Below are 26650 nucleotides of genomic sequence, written 5' to 3' on the forward strand. Positions count from 1 at the left end.
GTTTATTCATGAAATAAAAGTATAAAAATAAAATGTATTTCTCTGTAGAATTTTTTTTTCGATACGTCACGTGATACCCAACAACTTTTGGCATAATCCCTCATTCTCGCTTTATCTATTAGAGTATAATTATACGGCATGCTCTACAAGTCGTGAACACATTGGGACATTAAATATATATATATATATATATACACCCACACACACACTCGTGAGCAAAAAAAAAAAAAAATGGGCCCCAAAAAATTTATACATTTTATTGCACTAAAAGCTATATTGAAAAAAGAACGATTGAACAAGGAAACTTAAACGAGACTAATAACACAAAACAAGACATTTACTGTAATAAATGCTTAGGGTGGAATAGCATTCCCTTTTGATTTCTTTAAAAGATCAATCCTTTTAGACATGCTCTCAACCAAAGTGGAACACTGTGAAGAGGAGATGCTATTCCATTCGCTTTGCACAGCTTCCCACAGTTTGTCATTGTTTGAAAAGATTCTTCCATCCAATGTACGAGATATTATGGACCAAATATTCTCGATTGGGTTTAAATCGGGGCTTTGACCTGGCCAAAATTTCACATTAATTAAATTATCAGAAAACTATTTTTTGTGACTTTAGCAGTGTGTGCAGGGGCATTATCATGTTGAAAAATAATGTTCTGGGATATTTCCAGCTTCTGGATTCTTAGTAACACTTCTGTTTCTAATATTCGAATGTATTACTTTGCGTTGATTGACTTCTCAAATCTAATAAGTTCCCAAACTCCTGCTGCAGTAAAAGTTCCCCATACCATTATCCCTCCATTCCAGTGTTTAACTGTCGTTTAATGCAACTTGGTGAAAATCTTTCTCCAGTTCTTCAATTGCACAATTCGGGAACATTGGGAGCATTAATAACGAGACAAAATCTTGATTTAGCTGACGAGAAAACATTCCTGAAACAGTCTGTATCTTTCTTGCCATAATACAAGAAAAATCTCTATCATTGATGTTCTTCTCAGATAAAAATGGCTTCTTTGCACAACTTTTAGAAGAAAATCCCATTTCTTTCATTCGTCTAGATATTGTATATCTAGAAAGAGAATTTCCAGCCCCTGTTTTGAATTCTTTACTATGGTCAACATAAGTTTTCTTTCAATCTTTCAAAACAGTTAACTTAAGCCAGTGGTCGTCCTTCAAAATGAATGCCCTAGGGCGACCAGATCCAGATTTCCCTTTTACCAAGCATTCAACTTCGAACCTTTGACCAATTCGCTTCATTACAGAAAGAGATGTTTTCACTTTTTCTTTTCCTAAAATATCAAAAATCTGCTGTAAGTCATTTTAAGACTGCCTTATAATCCTGCAATTCGGGTTTTTATATCCTCGCCAAGATGCGGTCCTACCATATTTAGGATTAATTTTTTCCACTTATTATTATATGCTATAATAATAATGATCTGTAAAATAGAAATTTTTAGTTAAAATTAACAAAAATTTATGGAAAAATATTGAAAAATTGATTTCTTCTTTCTTTCTCTCTTGGCATATTTTTTTTTTTTTGCTCATGAGTATGTATGTATATATATATATATATATATATATATATATATATATATATATATATATATATATATGTATGTATTACTTGATACATACATTTACTTGATTCCTCCAGCCAGCCTTGACGGACATATTTTAAATATTCTCTCCAGTGTTTTTTCTTTTAATGATTTGGAATTCATTCCATTTGCGCTTTTTTCCAAGGAACTCTGCCTTTTAGATCATTTTGGACCATTTGGAATTTACCCATTGGATTGGAAATTTTAAATTCGACCGTTTTGGATTTTACCATTCTTGGATTTTTTACCCTTCACCGGACCATCCATTCATGTGAAATCTTTTTATCATTTTTCTTTTACCTCCTATTCCCCTTACCTTACCCTTTTTTTTAACCAAGTAAGATTTGTGATTACTTGTAGTTTCATTAAATACTTTTATATGCAAAATCCGATCCTGCATTTTGCTAATTCCTGCCCTCTGATGAGAAGGAGAGTATTTCTTCGAAACTCCACGGATTAAGGACTATCCACTTATCTTGTGCTTCGTTTTTTAAAATTAAATATGTTTTTAACTCTTTTTCAAGATGTCTTTTAACATGTTTTATTAATCATTTGTTCATATATATATATATATGTTCCATTATTTGGGGGGGGGGGTAAAAATTTTTATTATAGCTATGAAAAAGAGAAGACTGAGTTTTTTTTTTGATTGTATCCATGATAAAAAGAAGAACGTAGGGAAAATATTTAATGAAGGTTAAAAAGATAATCGGGTGGAGTCGACCGACCAGGTTTCACCCTCACTTTTCAAAAGCCAAATTGAGGGTTTTTTTTTTTTTTTTGCTGCCAAAAGGTCAAAGTTGAAAGAGTTGACCTTTGCAGATTCTACAAATTCCTCCGTCTATTTTTGGTCTAGAGACTTGAAATTTTAGATGTAGGTAACTTGGACATGGCTAAAACTTAGTATTTTGATTTGAGACCAAAAAATAATAAATGTTAAGGGATCAAAATTGGGGCCAAAGTTTTAAAAAATTTACCTCTGCGGTCTCTACGAAATTACTCAGACAAATTTTGGTCTAAACATTTGAAATCTTACATAAAGTGCATTCACACAAAGGGCAAATTATGAACAGTACATAGGGCCTGAGCAAAGTCGGGCTGAACTGCTAGTATTGTTACATATAGGGGTTTCATCAAAAGAGAGTCTTAGAGAGGGATGCTTCGAAAGAGAGTTTTATTAAGTTGAAAGACTCAGAGAGAGAGAGAGAGAGAGATGTTGTTGTAAGAGACTTAGAGAGATTGTTCGTTTATAACGATTCCTATATATTAAATGTTCATTCCTTAATTGTGTTTATGGAAGAAGAAGAAGGGGAAGCTCTTTGAGTGAAGGGGATAGTGTTCAGACAGTCTTAGTGTAGATATGCTGATGTTGATTCACATTGTGGATATGAGATATCGAGATGTGTATGAAAAGACATTTTATAACACAGACATATAGACATATAATACAATTTTCACTTTACCTTTTTGTAAGATCATAAGACACAAGACGACGTTTTATAAAACACATGATGGTTTATTTCGTCACGACCGGCCGTGGTTTTTCGTCATCAAGAATTCAAAGCTTCACATTTTAGTTTCAAAGTGATCGTCTCGTTTCCTAGACGTTCGAATTCCAAACTCCAGACTCTCTCTGAGTTTCTCACTGACTAGCTCACCGACTGTATCCCTAACTAACTAACTCTCACTTCCTATATTGAGACATCCATGCATGTCTGGCCACGTGAGCAAAATTCACGTGTTTCAACATGCGCGACTTTGCACGTTTCCGACATTATGATTTCCCAATAACCTATTTTTTCTTTGATGTTTTTACAAAGGAATTCAACCTACATATCTAATTCATTTAACCCATATTTTATTATCCATATTCTTTCTAACAATTGAATAGTTTATTTATTATTTATTTCATCAGAATTAACAATTTACTGGACATTCCATTTAAACCTATTGTTCTTTAAAACTTATATCCAAGGTTCGATTTCTGCTTTCTCTCATTTTATTTTCATTTTAAGTAACCTCTCTATTTTTATACTTACATGAAAAGGGGACAGCCCTTATCATGTAACAGTATAACATAAAATGTAAATAAATATCCAAATTATAAGTAGGTCATTTCCGGTCACAAAGAAATGAAAAAAAAAATCCTCGATAAAACATGCACTCATTGGCTACAAAAATGGGTGTGTGAATAACTAAGAATCTGGTTGGCTAACTAGTAAATCCTTACTGTGTTTATCTTAGAATGCTTAAATAATAAAGTCGGATATTTATTTGGTATACAGCCTTTTATACAAACATATTAATAGTTACTAGCAGAACCCGGGAAAATTCCATGGCAGTTGAAAATTTTAAATAAAATGAATAAAAAATAAAACAAATAACGACAAATCTAAAACAATTTTTTAGTAAATTCCTTTTTAAACCTTTTTAAGCTAAAAAGAACTGATTTAACAAAAATGTAGATTTTTTTTAATGAAAATTCAATGCACAACACATTGTTTTGTTTTGTTTTTTTTTTCTGAATAATTTTTCTTATATAAATTAAAAAGGAACGGATGTCAATTCATTTGCACATTTTTTTTTTAATTTTACAAAGAAACTATAATAAAAAAAAAAAACTTATAGTTCTTGATGAGCCGTTCAACTTAAGTTAACAAATTTACCGAATTTTCATTACTAACGATTACTATATTGTCCAACTGACTACTGCACACTCTTAAACCCTTACCCTCGAGTGGTCTCTGGGCCTTGATAAGTGGTTATGCCTATGTAAAAAAAATAGTCTCCTCTTAACATGACTTTTTTTAAATTATAAAATAAAATATCCAGTTGAATGTATTCGCAAAGAATGGAACAAAAAGACACCAACAGATCCTGTACACAGCAATTTAACAGACAAGAATGATTATACGAAAAGTAGAATCAACTTTAAAAAAAGAATAATTAAATATAAATGCTAGGTGCTATATTATAACGTGTGTTTAAATGAAAACACGCTGCCTAAATCCACACTGTCTCTCTATTTTTGGAAACGTACACTTTGTGGATATTTTCTATTCTGAAACCGTAAACAAACAGCCATATTTTTTAAATTAAAATTTTTGGAGAGGAAATGGGTTTAATGCTTTTTAACTCATAAAGAGCTACTATAAAAAGAGGTAATTTGTTTCTCATTCATTAATGTTTGCGATGATGATGTTTTTTGTGACACTGAAAGTACGGACATGTACATTAATACTTAGATATTTGTACAGTACATCTCACCACAACTATCGGCATTTAAAAGGTTCTTGAACAAGATAGGAAGTAATGGGCGATCTAATTATACAAAAAGTAGAATTGACTAAAAAAAAAAAAGAATAGTTAAATGGAGACGCTAGGTGCTATATTATAACGTGTGTTTAAATGAAAACATACTGCCTAAATCCAATACACCCTATATCTATCTACCTCTTTTTGAAAGTATAAACTTTGCGGATATTTTCTATTCTGAAACCGTAAACAGTCAGCCATTTTTTTTTCTGGAAATTTTTTTGGAGAGGAAATGGTTGTAATGACTTAACTGATAAAGGGAGGTAATTCGTTTCTCATTAATTGATGTTTGTGATGATGCTTTTTTTTATATTGGACGTATGGAAGAGTAAATTAATATTTAGATGGAATGTCAACACTCCATTTATAACATAAAAAAAACTCTCCAGTAAATAAAACTAGTCGAATCTTGCTGCTGGAGTGGCCGTCATATTGCATGAAGAGAGAGAGATCACAATTGATAGGCGTTAAAAAATAACACTCATTCTAATGGGTCATGTCCATTGCAAACCTGTTCCAGTTTTTCTCGAGGCACAGATTTTGTTTTCTCTATTGAACAGGTGCTGTATCAATTGATTGACAAGCTTTAACAACTAATTTGACGATTTTTTTAGACAGCATTGAGTCAACAATATTGGAAAACTTTAGTGTTTTTTTAACACCTGTTTCGCCACTGTCGGTGAACATTGGCAAACTGACCTTCATTTGATTGGATTATTACAGTGGCAGAACATTCTAGAATTTATTCAAGTGCTTTAAGGAAATCTGCTCTGATGAACACCCAGCACTTGTGCCCGCTTGACGTACATACGCCTGACAAACCTGACAGAAAACAAAATCTCACCCCTTCACTTTTGAGGTCCCTAGATGCTGGAACGCCTTCTACTCTAGTAATTTCTTCCCTTGGACTGCTAGACCTTGGAATTCCCTCCCTGTTTCCCTGACTGTACTAACTTGTAGAAGTTTAAATGTAACTGGTACAGATATCTCACTGCTTAACATCCAACAGTTCCCTGTCGGACATGATCCCAAATCGTAACCCCCTTACATTCCAAGTGGCAATGTGCTTTGTTGGAGTTGAAAAAAAAATATATTGGTTCTCTTTTCTTACATAAATCCAACCATATTTGTGAAACTCTGATAAATTTAGTAGTAGGGAAGTGAATAAGAATGGTGAAGGCAGTCGGAGTATGGTGAGTAGTTTAATGAATCATAAAAATGAGGAGTAGTTTAGTTTAAGAATTAATACAAATGATGAGTAGTTTAATTAATCATACAAATGATGAGCAGTTTAATTAATCATAAAAATGATGAGTAGTTTAATTAATCATACAAATGATGAGTAGTTTAATTAATCATACAAATGATGAGTAGTTTAATTAATCATACAAATGATGAGTAGTTTAATTAATCACACAAATGATGAGTAGTTTAATTAATCACAAAAATGATGAGTAGTTTAATTAATCACAAAAATGATGAGTAGTTTAATTAATCACAAAAATGATGAGTAGTTTAATTAATCACAAAATGATGAGTAGTTTAATTAATCATACAAATGATGAGTAGTTTAATTAATCACAAAAATGATGAGTAGTTTAATTAATCATACAAATGATGAGTAGTTTAATTAATCACAAAATGATGAGTAGTTTAATTAATCATACAAATGATGAGTAGTTTAATTAATCACAAAATGATGAGTAGTTTAATTAATCATACAAATGATGAACAGTTTAATTAATCATACAAATGATGAGTAGTTTAATTAATCATACAAATGATGATTAGTTTAATTAATCACAAAAATGATGAGTAGTTTAATTAATCATACAAATGATGAGTAGTTTTATTAATCATACAAATGATGAGTAGTTTAATTAATCACAAAATGATGAGTAATTTAATTAATCATACAAATGATAAGTAGTTTAATTAATCATACAAATGATGAGTAGTTTAATTAATCATACAAATGATGAGTAGTTTAATTAATCATACAAATGATGAGTAGTTTAATTAATCATACAAATGATGAGTAGTTTAATTAATCATACAAATGATGAGTAGTTTAATTAATCACAAAATGATGAGTAATTTAATTAATCATACAAATGATGAGTAATTTAATTAATCATAAAAATGATGAGTAGTTTAATTAATCATACAAATGATGAGTAGTTTAATTAATCATACAAATGATGAGTAGTTTAATTAATCATACAAATGATGAGTAGTTTAATTAATCATACAAATGATGAGTAGTTTAATTAATCACAAAATGATGAGTAGTTTAATTAATCATACAAATGATGAACAGTTTAATTAATCATACAAATGATGAGTAGTTTAATTAATCATACAAATGATGATTAGTTTAATTAATCACAAAAATGATGAGTAGTTTAATTAATCATACAAATGATGAGTAGTTTTATTAATCATACAAATGATGAGTAGTTTAATTAATCACAAAATGATGAGTAATTTAATTAATCATACAAATGATGAGTAGTTTAATTAATCATACAAATGATGAGTAGTTTAATTAATCATACAAATGATGAGTAGTTTAATTAATCATACAAATGATGAGTAGTTTAATTAATCATACAAATGATGAGTAGTTTAATTAATCATACAAATGATGAGTAGTTTAATTAATCACAAAATGATGAGTAATTTAATTAATCATACAAATGATGAGTAATTTAATTAATCATAAAAATGATGAGTAGTTTAATTAATCATACAAATGATGAGTAGTTTAATTAATCATACAAATGATGAGTAGTTTAATTAATCACAAAATGATGAGTAATTTAATTAATCATACAAATGATGAGTAGTTTAATTAATCATACAAATGATGAGTAGTTTAATTAATCATAAAAATGATGAGTAATTTAATTAATCATAAAAATGATGAGTAGTTTAATTAATCATACAAATGATGAGTAGTTTAATTAATCATACAAATGATGAGTAGTTTAATTAATCATACAAATGATGAGTAATTTAATTAATCATAAAAATGATGAGTAGTTTAATTAATCATACAAATGATGAGTAGTTTAATTAATCATACAAATGATGAGTAGTTTAATAATTCACAACAATGATGAGTAGTTTAATTAATCATACAAATGATGAGTAGTTTAATTAATCATACAATGATGAGCAGTTTAATTTATCATAAAAATGATGAGCAGTTTAATTAATCATACAAATGATTAGTAGTTTAATTAATCATACAAATGATGAGTAGTTTAATTAATCATACAAATGATGAGTAGTTTAATTAATCATACAAATGATGAGTAGTTTAATTAATCACAAAAATGATGAGTAGTTTAATTAATCATAAAAATGATCAGTAGTTTAATTAATCACAAAAATGATGAGTAGTTTACTTAATCACAAAAATGATGAGTAGTTTAATTAATTATAAAAAGGCCAAGTAGTTTAATCATAGAAAAAATCTTAAAATATTAAATTAATGATAACTTTTTTCAAAAGTCGTGAACACATTTGGACATTAAATATCTCAAAAACCATTAAGGATATAAAAAGCATACTAATATATATTTTTGAATATATGGTTAAGTGACAGTTTTAATCATCTAGAACAGCTATAAAGCTTCACTGCTCACTAATTTTTCAACCAAATTTCAAATAATTATTACAGTTTATAGATCATCTCAGCTATATTGTGAAAAGTGTTTTCAATTTTCGTTAGTAAAACAAAAGTTATGACCTTTATGGTGTTCAAAACGTAAGGAGGTGAGCAATGTTTATTATGACTGGTTTCCATAGCAACCACGTCGCTTCAGCAACTAGTGTTACTACTAATTCACTACTGTCACAAAAAGAGAAGTAATAAGTGAAACAGAGAGAATGAAAGAATGAAAGGGAGATAATTGGGGTATTTTATTGAAAGCAAAGGAGTGCCGTACATTGTTATTACATATGTGTTTATATATATATATATATATATATATATATATATATATATATATATATACACACACACTCTAGAAGTGTAAGCCATGTTTAGTTTCAGAACAGTTTCCGATGGTTCGTTGTTCTACACAAGTCCTGGGAGTTGACTGGTTTGCAGTAGACAGTTCTCGAGTTGGAATCTACAGAGCAAAAGGTTCTTCCATATTGAGACGGAAAAAACATGCGAAATTCCTACAGAAAGGTTTAATATTTATGGAGCAATTCTGGTTTCTGATTGGTTGGTAGCAGAACGTGAATTAATTCGATTCGTCAGTTCCTAGCAGCATTGTTTATAAATAGCATCTCCAGACTATGCGGGATCATACCCATTATATTCCAAAGATATTGTAACATATACACACGCACACATACATTTAACATATATAGTGTGGTAATGAAATTTGTCCAAAACTTCTGGAACACCCCATATTTCAAAAGTTACTTCTGTTGCCAGAAGGTTTTAAAGACAATTCTATGGTTGGATTTATTACCCTGGAATTACGCCGGTTAAACTAATCACGTTGACAAACCAACAACTACTTTTACAGAAAGCTCCACTCAGTATTAAAATATGCTAGGACTATTTTTAGCTTTCTGGAAAGTTCTGGGACCTTCTGAATTTTCCTAAATCTTTTTATTTCTTTTTTCTCTTGATGTGGTTTCATGAGGGAAGAGAAACGGAAAAATTTTTTTTTGTTATCACACAAGGCAGTAGGACCATGGCAACCGTCAAGTCAACTGGACAATAAGCGTAAACTGAACGCTTCCGTCTACACTACTCAATATGGAAAATACCGTCAACACAACCCGGCAAAGTCCCAAACAATTCCGTTGACACGACCCGATCCCAAAGAAATCCATCAAAAGGATCAGACACGATCCTGAACAACTCCGTCGGAACGACCAGACACGATCCCAAACAACTCCGTCGGAACAACCAGACACGATCCCAAACAACTCCGTCGGAACGACCAGACACGATCCCAAACAACTCCGCCGGAACAACCAGACACGATCCCAAACAACTCCGTCGGAATGACCAAACACGATCCCGAATAACGCCGTCGGAACGACCAGACACGATCCCAAACAACTCCGTCGGAACGACCGAACACGATCCCGAATAACGCCGTCAAAACGACCGAACACGATCCCGAACAACTCCGTCAAAACGACCTAACATGATCCCTAACAACTCCGTCAAAACGACACGATACTAGAGTAACCTCGCAGTCACTCGTTAGACAAACTCATTTTCGCCGTAGGTAAATCTTAGTATGACAATTATTGACACACCATTCTTGAGCGCTTCTGCGCATGCTCGTCAACCTTGAAGGTTCTGGAAAGTTTCCGGGACCTTCTGCATTTTCCTAAATCTCTCTGAAATGAATGATAAAGCCTCTCTCCATATTTAGGGAAGATAAATTAAGCCGTCATATTAATGTCGGTAATAGTAATTATTACCGTTGTTTTTTTTAACCGAGTCTTTCATAAAGTCATTCGACACCCACAGCGACTGACATTTTTATAAGGTCACCAATTAGTGCGGAGGGCTAAGTTTTGATTAACTTTGGTAGTTTTATAAAAGCAGTTGTTCTTTTCTGTTTTGTTTTTTTTTCATGTTTAGCAAGTTGATATTTTGTAGTTTTTTTTTCTTTTTTTGTTTGTTTTTTAAATGCGCCTTTTAGATGAGCGCAACCCGGTGAGTAATTGTTGTTTTTTCAGCTTGTTGTGTTGCAAGCGTTAGGTTGATCTTTCGTTTCGTTATAATAATGTATGGTGGGGTTAAGAATCAATGGTTGAGACTTGGGTCAACAAAACTGGAATGTCACAATCCAATTTTCATTTTTTTTTTTAAGGTCAACATAATCCAAAATGGCAAAGGATGGGGCGAGGTCGTCGTGTCAAATGTTGTAATGTATGTTTTAAACGCACGCTCGCACACTTTTTGTTTTGTTATGCCGCCCACACCACGTCCAGTTTCTTCATGAATCTTCCCCAACTTTTTTCTGCCCCACCCACTGTCCTTTTGTGAAGACACCCTCCTTACCCACCTTCGCCATCAATTTGCAAAGGGTGTCAAGAAATTTAAAGCTTTATTACGCCATTTTTTCCCTCTAAACTATGAGAGAAAATAGGGGGAATGAGATGATATGAAGGAGAGAGAGATAGAGAAAAGGAACGGAGAGGAAGAAAGAGCAAGGAAAGGGAGAAAGTGAAAAGAGGGGGAAAGAGATGGAGAGGGGGAAAGAGAGGGATAGGGGGAAAGAGAGGGAGACAGAAATATAAAGAGGAGGGGAGAGAGGGGAGAAAGAAACAGAAAGGGAGAGAAAAATAGTAAGTACAGAACGTTGAGAAAAGGGAGAGACAGAGGAGGAGGAAAAGAGGAGACAGAGGAGGAGGAGGAAAAGAAGAGACGGGAGAAGGAAAAGAAGAGACAGAGGAGGAGGAGGAAAAGAAGAGACAGAGAGGGAGGAGGAAAAGAAGAGACAGAGGGGGAGGAGGAAAAGAAGAGACAGAGGGGGAGGAGGAAAAGAAGAGACAGAGGGGGAGGAGGAAAAGAAGAGACAGAGGGGGGGAGGAAAAGAAGAGACAGAGGGGGAGGAAAAGAAGAGACAGAGGGGGAGGAAAAGAAGAGACAGAGGGGGAGGAGGAAAAGAAGAGACAGAGGGGGAGGAGGAAAAGAAGAGACAGAGGGGGAGGAGGAAAAGAAGAGACAGAGGGGGAGGAGGAAAAGAAGAGACAGAGGGGGGAGGAAAAGAAGAGAGAGGGGGAGGAAAAGAAGAGACAGAGGGGGAGGAAAAGAAGAGACAGAGGGGGAGGAAAAGAAGAGACAGAGGGGGAGGAAAAGAAGAGACAGAGGGGGAGGAAAAGAAGAGACAGAGGGGGAGGAAAAGAAGAGACAGAGGGGGAGGAAAAGAAGAGACAGAGGGGGAGGAAAAGAAGAGACAGAGGGGGAGGAAAAGAAGAGACAGAGGAGGAAGAAAAGAAGAGACAGAGGAGGAAGAAAAGAAGAGACAGAGGAGGAAGAAAAGAAGAGACAGAGGAGGAGGAAAAGAAAAAACGGAGAGATAGAAAAGAAGAGACGAAAAGAGAGGAAAGAAGAAATGGAGACATGGACAATGTGGTCCATCTAAATGGAGACATGGACAACATGGTCCATCTAAACGGAGATGGGAACAATGTTGTCCATGGACAACGTTGTCCATCCAAATGGAGACATGGACAACGGAAATGTGAACAACGTGGTCCATCTAAATGGAGACATGGACAACATGGTCCATCTAAACGGAGATGGGAACAATGTTGTCCATGGACAACGTTGTCCATCCAAATGGAGACATGGACAACGGAAATGTGAACAACGTGGTCCATCTAAATGGAGACATAGACAACGTGGTCCATCTACATAGAAACATGAACAATGTGGTCCACTTGAATGAGGAAATTCAGCCCAAACCATGCATTATGTCCTTATCTCTCTTTGCCTATCAAATGTATGCAACACTGCTGTTCTGGTACTATGGTCTAGTCTATGGCGACATATACAAAACAGACAATACTAAAAAACAAAATTCTTACTAACAATATGGTGCCAAAACTACCTGCAATGGATTCCTTTAAATCCCATCCATAAGACCAAGAAAGAGATTCTAACAATTCTGGTAAAACCCTTCAGATTTCCATTTTGCTGGGCCAGGCCTGTACACTCAGAGAATCAAAGACACTCATAGCAGAATTAGTGGAGTCTGTAATACCCTTAAATAATGCTGCCAAGTAATCAAATCAGCATCAGTTTTGGGCAGATAAAGTATCATTGTTGGGTTTTATGACCATGTTTGATTATTTTTTACACTGAAGCCGGATATAAGTTTTGTAGAAGTTGATGGGTTTGTAGTAATGTTGGGACGATTAATCAGAATTGGAATCGGGGAATATCGGAAGATTTGAGGGTATTAGAATCTGTAACGAAATCAACAAAATTGATGCTTATTTTTCGATGCCAAAACGATTCACTTAGTTTTCTTTTTTATTTGATTTTGTTTAAAGTAAAATCTTCCATTGCTGGTAATAATGATAAAATAATAAATATTTATTGATTTTAAAGCTAAAATCGATAGATCATCTTCCACAAGTATATTTTAACGTTTAGGAAAATATCTGCATATTAAACATTTGTTTTATGAAAATCAAGGAAAATAACAATCTTATAGTTAAATAATTAGAGATTTATAAAGAATCGGAATCAGAATCAGTAATTGTATCGGAATCGGCAATTTAGCACGGAATCGGTAACTGTATCAGAATTGGGATAAATATTGGAATCGTCCCATCACTAGCTTGTAGATTAATTTGTTTTCTAGACGGACATTTAGTATACAAGTAGTCTATAAACAATTTATATATTTCTCTTACACTGTCTGTCCATTCTACTTTTTCTTAGAAACTACTGGATCGATCTGGCTGACATTTTGTATGGCTTTTATGGTGCAGCAAACTAAGTGTTATATTGCACCCGTTTGATGCGCAGTTAAGGATTAATAGGGACTAGTATGTTGTGAAAAAATTCACACAAATTTAACCCTAATCAACCATCAATATGGCATAAAACACTCATTCGAATTCAACAGTCTATAACTTTTTCCCCATTTTTAATGGTAGCCAACTCAAAACCTGGCTCTTGACAGTGAAGCTGAATGATTCTGGGCCCTCTCCTGTATGGGGGATGGTTGATGGAACTGCGAATGGTTTGCACTCATATCAGAAGCAGCTTTGGATCTGCCCGCCAGTGTCTGTTATTGGCGAATTAAATGGAAAAAGCCAACGCAACTGACTCAGCGTGAATGCTGCAGCCAAGACCATGAAACCTGGCCAGTGAGAGTTGAAGACATGTGTTGCATGAAGAGAAATGATATGAGAAACAATAATGTCAGCCTTTAAAAACAGGCTCGGAACTGATGACCTCAGAGGAAGATTAAATTTGACCAGTATAGAGAGATGTAGACACTAAAATGGATTTTGATGGTGTGGCCACGTTGAAAGAATTGGCAAGAGTTCTTTATTAGTAAATATGAAACATTTGTGGTAATAAGTCGAGTTCACAGGGAAGTCAAAGGCAAATATGGTCGAAAGTGATAAAATTGGACACGAGAAAAAGAGGGATAAATAAAGACCTAGTCAGAAATAGATTAGTTTACACAACACATTCCAGCATATAAAACAGACATTAAACCGAAGATGATGATGATAAAATGACTTCATTACATCCGAGGCAACACTGGGTATGTACAGACAGTATCATAGGAGCCCAAATACACTGTATATAAGGTGGGTTTCCTCTATCGTGCTAGAAAATTACTCAAATGAAGTAATACTTTCCACATCGAGGCTAGTGCATCTATCACTAGTACCTCACTCATCTACAAGCAAAATCACACCCTTTCACTGTTGAGGTTCCTAAATGCCGAAAAGGCCTCTTACTCTATTAGCTAGACTGGAATTCCATCCCTATTTCCTGCTCTCCCCACTGCACTGACATGCAGAATATTAAATGTAATGTGAACAAACATCTCGCTTATCTCTTCACATAGTCCCCAGTAGATATGGTCTCAAATAATATCCCCTTACATCCAAGAGGCAATATGACTTGTTTAGAAGTGAACAATCATAATGTTATATGTGTGTGTGTGTTCATGTCTGATGAGAGGCAGTTCCTGTGAAAATTTTCGAATGATATAGGGTTTGAATTTGTCCGAATGGTCGCGAAACAATTGTAACGAACGATGAAATACAGTATTTGTTACTATCAATTCATTCTTTGATGTCGAGATTTTGTTAAAACAATATATGAATGCTCAATTACAAACGATGGTAATTTTGAAGCTTACAATTGAAGTCATCTCATTCTGACTTAAAATTTATTGGTATATGAACGATTACCGAATTATCAATTATATAAACCTAATAAAATTCAGAATACTATGAATAAGATATATATATATATAGATATATATATATATATATATATATATGATTGAAACGTCTTGTCAGACAAGTGCCACTCCCTCAGATCAGACACTTAAAGTTCATGAGCCCAAAAATTACTTCCATCGCCACAAGACCATTTTGATAGACAAATGCCTGAGGGAGTATCTATACACAGATGATGTTACAGAGTCTTAGCTTTGTACGACAGCTAAGTCTCTCTCTCGGTTCAAAATGTTGAGATCCAGCAACAAGCAAGAGCAAGATAGCCAGCAACAAATTAAACTGCAGACCAGCTTAATGCGGGTAATGGTCTTCCGCTTTATGGTTTTTTAAATCAGAGATTTGCTTCTCCTAGAAAGGTTGCCTTCACCCCAGCTTACGGGAGCCCTCTCCACCCCAATACACATATACACACACAAATATACACAGTGCTAGTTGGCTGTTGACCCAGAAGGTCTTGTTTTTAATCCTTCAGGGAGACTAGCCGCCTTCCTCACCAAACAAGTCTGGTGGGGGAACCAGTTTAGTCGCCGGTGACCCGACCATGAGGCAGGTAGTACTGGGTTACATGGTACCAGTAGCACATGACATGACCTGACATACATACATACATACATGCACACACACATACATACATACATACATACATACATACATGTCAATTGAGTCAATCGACAAATTGCTATAAGAATGTGCAATAGTCGACACATTAACTTTCATAGCTGAAAAAAAGTATCAGAGGAAAGAGAGGTGTGTTTTAACTGAGAAAACAAAATTTCAAATTCAGTGAGAACCTCAATATCACTGATGCATTTCGGAGTAACACAAAAATGTAAACCTTAGAAAGAACAAGTTTCTCAGAATCAAACGAGAATTTTATTTGGAGAAAAAAATGTCATTTTTCTACTGTTCTAAATTTAAAGTAAAAATAAAGATATTTATCTTTCCAGACCTGATAAAGGTGCTGGCTTAGTCGTCCTGAACCAAACTGATTATATTAATAAAATGATGGATATTTTAGATGATACGATACTACAAATTTTCTTAAACTCGGCTCAGTTGACTCGTGTGATAATACTTTGAATATCGAAAACAAATTGCAAAAATGCTTGCACTTATTATTTAAAAAGAATTATCTCTCCAAAGAGATTTATCAGAAAATACGACTCACTGGATCCTTGAGACCCCGATTTTATGGTTTCCCTAAAATTCATAAAGATAATGTGCCCTGTAGACAGATTTTATCCATGGTTAGTTTCACTCAACATGTCCTTGCCTAATGACTCACTGAGTTACTTTCACCTGTCCGTACATTCTATTCTAGTTATTGCGTCTGATTCGTTTACTTTCTCCAAAATCATCAGAGATAATACTTCCAATCAAAAGGATTCTTTCTTTTGCTCGTTTGATATTTCCAGTTCATTTACTAACATGCCTATCGATGAGACTATTACTATTTACTGCGATGCCCTTTATCGTAGTGAACTTGTTTCTCTTTACCGCAGAAATATTTTATTGAACTCCTTTCTCGTTGCACAAAGTCCGTCGAGTTTAGTTTCGACAACGTGATGTACCAACAAATTGGTGAGGTTTCCATGCGCAGCCCCTTAGGTCTCCTCTTTGCGACATTTCTGTTGGGTTTTATAAATTAAATCTTTTCAAATCATCACATAACACCGCTGCTTTATATTTTCGTTATGTGGATGATACGTTTGCGGCTTTTCCTTCTGAGGACTTGGCTTTAGATTTCTTTAAACGTCTTAATTCCTTACATCACGCTTTGTCTTTTACTATGGAGATAGGAAAGGATAACTCTCTCCCGTTCTTCGAGATGCTGATTGAAAGATTCAGAGGAGGTTTTCTAAGCTTGGTTATTTGTTCCCCCTGTCGGCTAGATACTGAAATTACTAAAATTAAGGAAATCCTGGTCGATAACGGCTACCCAGAATTCTTAATTAATAAATGTATTAAATTCAAAATCAACCAATTTAATAAAGATATAAACTTTGGCTCTTCAAAGTGTCCTGTATATCTTATGTTGCGATGGGTTGGAGAAAAATATGTATCTCTCATTAAACAACTTAATCAGACTATTAATTGTTTTCCGTCTGTTCTACCTCGTGCGATTTTCAATACGAAACCTGCATTTTCTTTCAAAAAGGACGGTTTGCCTCGCACTAAACTTAGTAATATTATATACTAGCGGCTGCGCTGCATCGGCACACACAACGCTGAGTCAAACACACATCAAGTACACTTAAGATCGTCTTACCATCAACGCTTACCTTGTGAACTCGGAGTATAGGAAATTCCCATATGCACAAAACAAAATCATTGAAAAAACAAAAATACCCTAAGGGTAAGGATAATGAGTAAACGTTGGATAAAATGATGGTTTAAATTATTACGAACTTGCCAGGAATCGAACCTGGAATCTTCTGATCCATAGTCAGACGCATTATCCATTGCGCCACAAGTTCTGTCCGTATGCTGAAAGATGTTACCGCGACTGTATACAGAGAGTGCTAAGTTCTGTAACCATGGGCAGGTAACTTTTTAGACATTGCACGAAACGGGCCAAAACCCTTATTTCGAGATTTTTGTGTGACGGTGTTGTTTGTTACGAACCATCTATAGATAAGGACAATCTAGGGACTCACACCTTTCAAGAAAAAAAAAAAAAAAGAATTTTCAAATTCGGTGCATCCGTTCGAAAGTTTTATTGGCACACACGCACACACACACACACAGAGGATTCGAACCTGGAATTTTCTGATCCATAGTCAGACGCATTATCCATTGCGCCACAAGTCCTGTCCGTATGCTGAAAGATGTTACCACTACTGTATAGAGAGACTGCTAAATTCTTTAGACATGGACAGGTAACTTTTTAGATATTGCACGAAACAGCCCCAAAACCCTTATTTCGGGATTTTTGTGTGACTCGGCGTTGTTCGTTACGAACCATATATAGATAAGGACAATCTAGGGACTCACACCTTTCAGGGGAAAAAAAGAATTTTTTAATTCGGTGCATCCATTCGAAAGTTTTATTGGTATATATACACACACACATAAATAAATAAACATTTAGGATTTTATTAATAAATTCCAATGTCACTGTGCCAGTGTGATGCTGTCTACGTCGGGCGAACCAGCGTTCACTTTGAAACAAGAATTGGACAACATGTTCCTTCAGGTTTTCGAAATAAAAATCTCAACTCTACCCACAATAATTTAGATTCTGCAATTGGACAACATTTATTGGATAATCCAGAATGAGGGTTGGCATATGAGGACGACTTCTTTTCAATTCTATTTCGAGGCCGATTGAGTAATCATCTGAAAACTCTTGAATCAGTCTCCATTGCACGAATCAAGCTGTATGGTTTCTACTCTTTTTCTCTCTTATGCATATTTTCTAGGTAAGATATACAAATGCCTCCCCCCCTTTTCTCTTTCTCATATATTTATATGCGGGATATCATTCCTCAGTCGTGTTTTTTTTTTTTTTTTACTCCTTTTAATAATACTCATTAGGTATACACACGTATAATCCATTTTTTCTCCCCTTCCTTCCTCCCTGTACATATTTATTTCATGGTAATTGTAAATATGCCTTTCTCATTTTCACCTTGATTTTAATTTCTCCCCCCTACTTTCTTTTTTAAAAATCAAAATGCCATCGTTTGCCCCTGATGAGGATGGCGAAAGACGTCTCGGGTTGAAAAGAACTCTCTTCTCCGTCATATATAATTTCTTTGTTTTAAATTTGAATTTATAATAAAAAAAATAAATTGAAAGTATTGAGATGGCTATTGCAAACAAAAATAAATACTATGTACTAGCATCGTTGCCCGGGTGTTTTGAGGTGTCTGCTGAGCAAAAAAAAAAAAAAAAAGTCAATTTTTTTTTTTACTTTAACCCCTATTATAACCCCTTAAAATTTATGGTTTAGGGCTCAAATCAAGTTATTAAGTTAGATCCATGTCCAAGGAATCTATATCTAAAATTTCAAGTGTTTAGATCCAAAATTGTAGGAGTTTGGTAAAGTTCTCAAAGGTCAAATCGTTGAACTTTGACCCCTTAATCGCAAAATTTCTGCCCCAAAACCGATCACATCGATTTTTCCAAATCTCAGTACCTGTATATCAAATTTCGAGTCTGCAGGCTTAAAATTGACAGAGTTAATGCGTAGAGAAATGTACACACATAAACACTTTCACTTTGATAGATATATACATATATATGTACATTAAAGAATAAAAGAGGGGGGGGGCACTTATATAAATTGTTCAAAACCAGTTTGATTAATCTATCCTTAACGATGAATCCAGAAGAATTGGAAAGTGGTCAGACTGGATAAATATGGCGCTTACATCAGCCAGTTCCTGCCAGAAGTGAAGACCGTTATTCGGAAGTTGGAAAGGATCGAAAATAGAATTAATAGACGCATATTTTATTTAATAAAATATGCCCAAGAGAAAAATGCTGCACATTATATATATATATATATATACACACACACACCCACACTAGCAAGCACTTGGACGTGTCAAGTTGATAGGCAGTAACAATAGTGACACTGATTGCTTAAGGTGGCAGATAATACGTAATTACTTACCGTTAAATCGCAATTAGAGGTAAGGTGCTTGTAATCCAAATCCGGGAGGTAGGAAGGAGGGGGGTAGTGGTCTTTGATAATCGGAGTTACCGATTCAACTCGGACAAAGCGACCACGTCTTTTTTTTTTTTTTTTTTTTTTTTTTCTTTTTAATGGGCGTGGGGTGAAAGGAAAAGTGTAAATGAATGAAGTGGCCCAGGTTCAAGGAAGCTGCAAAGAAAGAATAAAAAAAAGAGAGAGAAATGAGATGAGTGGGAGTTAAAAAAAAAAAAATCGGAACAAATTCATATTAGGGAGAAGTTACGGTTAGGGAGAAAAGGCGAAGAGAGAGAAAGAGGAGAATAAGAGGAAAAGAAAAAGGAGAGAAAGAGAAGAAGTGAATGGGAGAGAAGGAGAAGGAGAGAAAGAGGAGAGAAAGGGAGGGGAGAGAGGAAGAAGAGGAGATGAAAGAGGAAGAGGAGGGGAGAAAAAAGCGAGAAAGAAAAGGAGAGAAAGAGAAATAAAAGAAAGAAAGGAGAGAAAGAGGAGAAGAGAAAAAAGTGGAGAGAAAAAGGAGGAAGAGGAGGAGAGAAAGAGGAGGAAGAGGAGAGAAAAAAGAGAAAGATGAGAGAAAGACTAAGTACTAAGCGAAAAAAAGAACAGACTGAAAGAGAAAGGAGACAAAGAGAAAAAGTTGCACAATATCGTAGATTATGGAACGGTCCTAGTCCAGACTCATCCGAATTTTGAACGTTTTTCTCGAGCAAAGAAACTATCTGACCCCCATTGGTATGAAGTCAATTTTTCCATTTAAAATTATCCTGAATTCAGTTTCACTCTTGTTAAATTTCTTGTTTCTACATTATTCCAAAATCATAATAGAAATACACGAACACATGCAGTATATCATTTACGATTGACCCCTCCCCCGACTAATAAATAAAATTAATAGAAATAGCACACTGAACATATACACAGTAATAGTTGCCACATAAACAATAAACATTTCAATAAATAACTTATTTATTAATACAAAAAGCTTTGATTCCTGTATCTGCCTTCTTCCAATTTTTACAAAGGGCGTTTCAAATGTAATGCCTCCTATTTTTTTTTTATTCTGCCCGAATGGATCAGAGGGGATTGCTAATAACATAGTTATGATGACTATACTTATCCATTCATAACCTGAAAGTTTCATCTCTCTGTTGTAGATATTTACGGTGTGAGACTCAGAAAGGCACCCCTGTCACGGAGATGCATTATTGAATTCCTGACATTGAGAATGGTAGTGACTATGTAGAAAAATAAATTCTGAAACTCAAAACGCTGCTTGTTTTTTATGGTACCACTCCCGTATTCATAGCTTTTCAACTTTTTTAGTTAAAAAAAAAAATATATATATATATATATAGGAGGCTCTAGATTTGTAAGCCATGTTTAGTTTTAACAAAGTTTCCAATGGTTAGATATTCTACACAAGTCCTGGAGGTGACTGGTTCTCAATAGACAGAACAAAAGATTCTTCCTGTGTTGACATGAAGAAAACATATGCGAAGTTGCTACAGTAAAGGTTTAATATCTATGGAGCAATTCTGGTTTCTGATTGGTTGGTACCAGAACATGAATTAATTTGATTCGTCAGTTCCTAGCAGCATCATTTATAAATAGAATCTCCCAACTGTGTGGGATCATACCCCATTATCGATCCAAAATATTGCAGCAGAGGCTTTACTTTTGGAACTACCCCCATAGTACTAGGGTCTTTCAAAATGGAGAGTTTAGTTTCACAGTACCCAGAACTGCACGTGCCATGCCCTAGGGAACACAATCTTGTACCCAGCTCCTCAAAAGATGCACAAATTAGTGTCGCGCAACCACCTCCTATTGAACCATACGATGTAATCATCTCCACCCACACTGACTTTTACTTTAAGCTGATGCTTAAAGTAGACAACCAGATCCAGAGTGGAAAAAGATTCCACATCATAAACAATGTGAAGACGTGGAACCCACATCATCATTCTTGATATGACTAGGATGTCTAGAACAAACATTTTCTTCTTAGGCCACATCAGAGCTACGTTGTGGATGACGTTTGCTTCATTTAGAACGATCGCATGCTTGGCATCAATGCAAACTGTTATTCACTTATGTACTACTAGAGTTGCTGGAGACCAAAAACAAATAAGTCAATCTCTAAATGGGAGTGGAATCTAAGAAAAAGAGAAAACGGGGGATGGAGTTAGTAGAATGGGCGAGGTCATTCCAAGCTAAATGCAATTCAGGAGAAACAAAAGAGTGTAAGAGAGGGGGAGCATCTTGGAAGATTTCTATTACTAGGGAAAAAGGGTAACTTATCCTGAAGGCGAAGAATGCATTTTAGTTTGGGGTTTCAGGTCACACTTAAAAGGGGGGAGGAAAAGCTAAAACTAGTTAGTAAAACCCTCCCCACCCTTTCTAAATAATAGATCGCTCACTGTTTTTCGGTTGGTTTAAAACTGAAAACAAGAAGGTCAATATTTAAATGGGAGTGGGATCTAAGTGGAAGAAGAAAAAAAATGAGAGTTTGAAGAATGGGTGATGTTCTTCAAAGATAAATGCAGTTTTGAACAGAATACATACTCATATAAACAGAAACTAAACTTTGAATTATTTATTTGAACCAAATATTTAAAAAAAATTGCATTTTAAACATTTTAAATAAATTAGGTGCAAGATCATTCGAAAGTGTGTGAAAATGGGTGTCGTTGGTCATTCTTTGTTACTATAATTAAAATCATCAATCACCGTAATACCACATTTACTCCAGGGGCTGTCATATTTAAAATTTCTCAAATCGTTTCAAAAATTTTTATTGAAAATAAATAAAGTCGCTTATATACAATCATTTACTACACTTTGATCTCAGGCTGAAGGTAAAAAAAAGTGTGTTTTAGAGTTTCAGATCAAAGTTCAATTGGGGAGGGAATTGCTTTAAATGTTGACCCTACTCTATGACCAATTTTGATGCTGATATACTCCACCAAAAGAATGAATATTATATTAAAAAAAAAAAAAAAATAAAGATTTAAAAAGTGCCCATATTCTGTCAGAGGCAATTATATAAAAAATATATATATTAGCTTTGTAAGTGTGTGTTGTGTAGTTTTTGACTTTTAAACACACACAACTGCCTTTAGATTAGGATTTTTATGAATTTAAACAAATACTTGCAGGCGCGCTTATCTTCTCATTGTTTGTTTAATGTTAGTCTCTGAAAATAAAGAAAATCGAAATACAAGCTAATATGATTACCGCAATACCACAAAAAGCGAGCTTTTTGAAGAATAAGAAAAAAAAATGGATAACCGTTCCTAATGCCACTGAGAAACAAAGAACTAAATTTGCATCAGAAGTAAATAAGTTCGAATTAATCTAATTACGATGACAACTTTTCATTTCTTTTTCCAAGAATATTTCATCGTTTTTCTTTCCAAAGAAATTTCCGGAACTTTTAGAAAGAAATTCAAAAGCGCAAGAAATATAAATTGTATCAACTAATAAAAAAAAATTTTAAAAATTTTTAAGGAATTTTCAATTATTATTTTATTTTATTTATTTTGAAAGTCTGTTTTGAATGGAACTAAAACTTTTAAAGAAGAAACGTTAGTACATTTTTTTTTTCAGTCAGAGAAAAGTTACATGAAAACATTTACTAGTACGATGTGCTTTCAATAAGTTTCCAGACGTTTTTCGTATGGGTATGGGTACTTTTATTGATAGTACACACATGAAACTCGAATCCTCTTCAAAATAATCTCCTCCGGCAGCAATGCACTTATTGGAATTAAGAACGTGAGAAAGATTTTAACTTCAATCATGTTTTAATGCTGTGAAAGTTGTAGGAGATGTTTCCGTTATGACGACTCCGGATTTCTGAATATGTTTCAGTGATGTAAGGGTTTAGGTAACTTGGAGTTACTTCCTCTTGTTTTCTCGCTACTATACGAAGTTGTGATCACGTGTACTTTTTCTCTTCACATGTCATGTAAATAAATCAGACATGTCTCTGTGTGTAATATTAAAACATGTTAAGTGTTAATTGATTTGTTTCTTTTGTCAACCGTTGATATAACTTCCCATATGAATTTTATTTGAAACAAGCAAGGTATGTTTTTTTATTTAATTCATAATTAACTATCAACGGTTATTAATTAACCTACATTTGTACCATTCCAACAACTTCTGGAAGGCCCCATAGAACTCCTCTTGTATGAGCGTGTCAATGATCCTCATCACAGCTTCTTTCATTTCTTTAATTATCTCATAGCAACAACCTCTAAGCTGGGGGAATAACCAGAAGTCATAGGGAACAAGATGTATGGTACAATCACGTTGACACACACCGGTTCTCGCCAGATCACCAAAGTTAAGCAACATTGAGCCTAGCCAGTACCAGATGGGTGACCATTTGGGAAGACTAGGCGTTGTATGTACCTTCTGGGAAGGTTGGGCATGAGGCCAGCACCCTCACCCTGTAAAAATAAAAAGAACTCCTTGCTACAAAAACATCTAAAAAAGTTGTAGATGGCCTATGCCTCCAAGGGGCTTAAATGCTATCGATAGGGAACAAGATCTAGACTATAGGGCAGTGAGGAACCATCTTGATGCCCATCTTGGTCAAATAGTCTGATCTTTTCTGAACATCCATGGAACAAACTTTGCACAAATCTTCCACATCTTCAGTTCCTCATGAAGAATTGTGTGCACATTTCCCACACTGACATCAAACTGTGAACTTATTGTCTCTATAGACACATGTCGGTCCTTATCCATGAAATTCTTTATTTGACCAATCGATTCTGACGTTCTGACTTCCTTACTCCTCCCATCATCCTTCAGATTCCCTGCCTTCCTTGAATCTCGTATACTACTCAAAAACTGATGCTTGATTCATGTAAGATGGTCCAAAAGCAGTCGGAAGTATTCAATATCTTTCTGTGGCATTTTTTCCAAGTTTAAAACAGAATTTTATTGCATATTGTTCTTCTAAAGTGTCCTCACGTCCAGATTGCATTTTTGAAATTCACCAGCTGTGACAATCAGGCTTTAGTAGGGTGTATTCCTGCTGTAGCTGTTCATTTGATTGTCACAGCTGGCGAATTTCAAAAATGGATAAGGACCGTCTTGTATCTAAAGAGACAATAAATGTATCGTATGATATCAGTGTGGGAACTGTACACCCAATTATTCGTGAGAAACTGAAGTTTGTCCCAAGAGTGCTCAGAGAAGATTAAACTGTTTGATCAAGATGGGCATCAAGACAGTCCACCACCCTCCCTATAGTCCAAACCTTGCTTCCTGTGACTTTTAGTTATTCCCTAAGCTCAAGGAAAACCTTAGAGGCTGTTGGTATGAGACAATTGAGGAAATGATAGCGAATGGTACAACAAGTGCATTGCAGCCGGAGGAGATTACTTCAACGGGGACTAGAGTTTCATTTGTGTACTATCAATAAAAGTTACATACGAAAAAAGTTTGGAAACTTATTTAAGGCACTTCGGATAATTTTGTAATATAGATATTTTTATTTAAATATTTTTTCATACAGACATATTTTCAATGAGATTGTGGAGTTTTTCAGATTGATTAAAAGGAACGAAATTGGGCGTATTTTAAAAAAAAATATATTTGTAAAAGAATATGTAAGCAAATATTTATTTGAAAAAAAAAAAAAAAAAAAAAAGTTTACGAATATTCTCATTTATTACATTAAAAAAAAATTATTAAAAATTGAAACGAACAAAAAACCGTGGATAGCATTTGGGTAAAATAAACAGTTATTTGAAAAAAAAAACAACTCAGTTACGAATGTTTTTATATATTATATTTAATGGCAATTGGCAATATGGGCTTTTGTAGGATGCATAGGCAACATGCCCGGCTGAGCGATGCTGATGTCACATGGAAACTTAAAATTGTAGAATGCGGATATGGGAACGAAATGCGTTTTCCGAGATCAAAGTGTGGTATCTGTTCTGCAGATGCTGCCCTTACGGTAATTTGTCCCAGTCAATGGAGGGGAAACTCTCTATACTGGGACAATTACTATTTTTGGACCCAACCAGAGTGCTCCTTTCCCCCTTTTTTCGGGGAGCTGGTTTAACCCCACTTTAAAAACGACCTCGTGTCACATTTTGCTTTGGTGGGAAAGCAAATAAATACTAATAGTTTTGGACGCAAAAAAAAAAATAAATAAATAAATAAAGATAAAGAAATAAATAATACCGACTTTTTTTTCTCCCCCCCCCCCAAAAAAAAAAAAAAAAATTTTTTGCCGAAATCTTTTGAAAGCGATTCGTCCATTTCATTTTTCCAACAATTTTTTTACCGATTTTTTTTTTTTTCGTCTTCTCCTTTTACAAACAATTTATCACCTAAATCTTTCAAAAGAGATTCGTTCATTCAAATATTATTTGAAAGTCTAAAACAAAAAATATGGAGGCGATACAAACCTCTCTGAAGTTAAGAATGCCAAAGCATCCATAGTTCATTCTGGACTCTCGATGTTCCGCTTGTATATACAACATTAGGAAGAACTGTCAATGCATTGGGCAGTTTTAACTTCAGAGGTGTTGGTATCTCTTTCCTGCTCCATATTTTTTCTTTTAGATTTCTAAATGCAAACATTTAGATTCATATTATTGATTACCTAACATATAAAGATTTTATCTCCAGAGGATTTGTCTAAGTTTACCTTGATGGCCTATTTCTTATTGCAAGAGGTTACAAGTGCTAATATAGAAAGTTTCATCTTATCAAAGACTTAAGATTTCGATTTGACTGATGGAAGGAGAACATACTACTCTCATGGATTAAATAAAAGGTTATGTTTGAGATTCCGTGTTGATTCACGAGTTTAACAGAAAGATTCTAGTGTTAGGAAAGATACACCTAAAGAAGTTTGGAGGTTACATCGACTGAAACGTTGTGAAAATAACACCAAAGATGAGAACAGTAGTTTGAATAATCCAAATAACACAAATTATTGATGGAGCTGTTAATAAGTAGTCTCCTTTTGGTGTCTGCATCTTTTAGTTTATCTTGGAAAGTTTCTCAAAGAATAGTTCATAAACTTATCACTTTGAGCTTCCTCC

General features: G+C 34.4%; 1 protein-coding gene and 1 non-coding gene across 3 annotated transcripts in view; both read right to left on the reverse strand.

Moving 5' to 3' along the window:
* LOC145247471 (frizzled-5-like) overlaps positions 1 to 26650 on the reverse strand; it is a 437519-nt gene that overhangs the window by 243892 nt on the left and 166977 nt on the right. For both annotated transcript variants that reach the window (XM_080109270.1, XM_080109269.1), the window contains one exon: positions 19536 to 19745. The gene's annotated coding sequence lies outside the window, so the exon portion shown is untranslated. The remainder of the gene's footprint in view (positions 1 to 19535; positions 19746 to 26650) is intronic.
* On the reverse strand, positions 17319 to 17391 carry Trnah-aug (transfer RNA histidin (anticodon AUG)). Its single transcript has one exon. It is a non-coding gene; the product is annotated as a tRNA-His (tRNA).

The sequence above is a fragment of the Euprymna scolopes genome, chromosome 25 (genome assembly GCF_053919585.1).
Source record: "Euprymna scolopes isolate OS-2025 chromosome 25, ASM5391958v1, whole genome shotgun sequence".
Classification (NCBI taxonomy): domain Eukaryota; kingdom Metazoa; phylum Mollusca; class Cephalopoda; order Sepiida; family Sepiolidae; genus Euprymna; species Euprymna scolopes.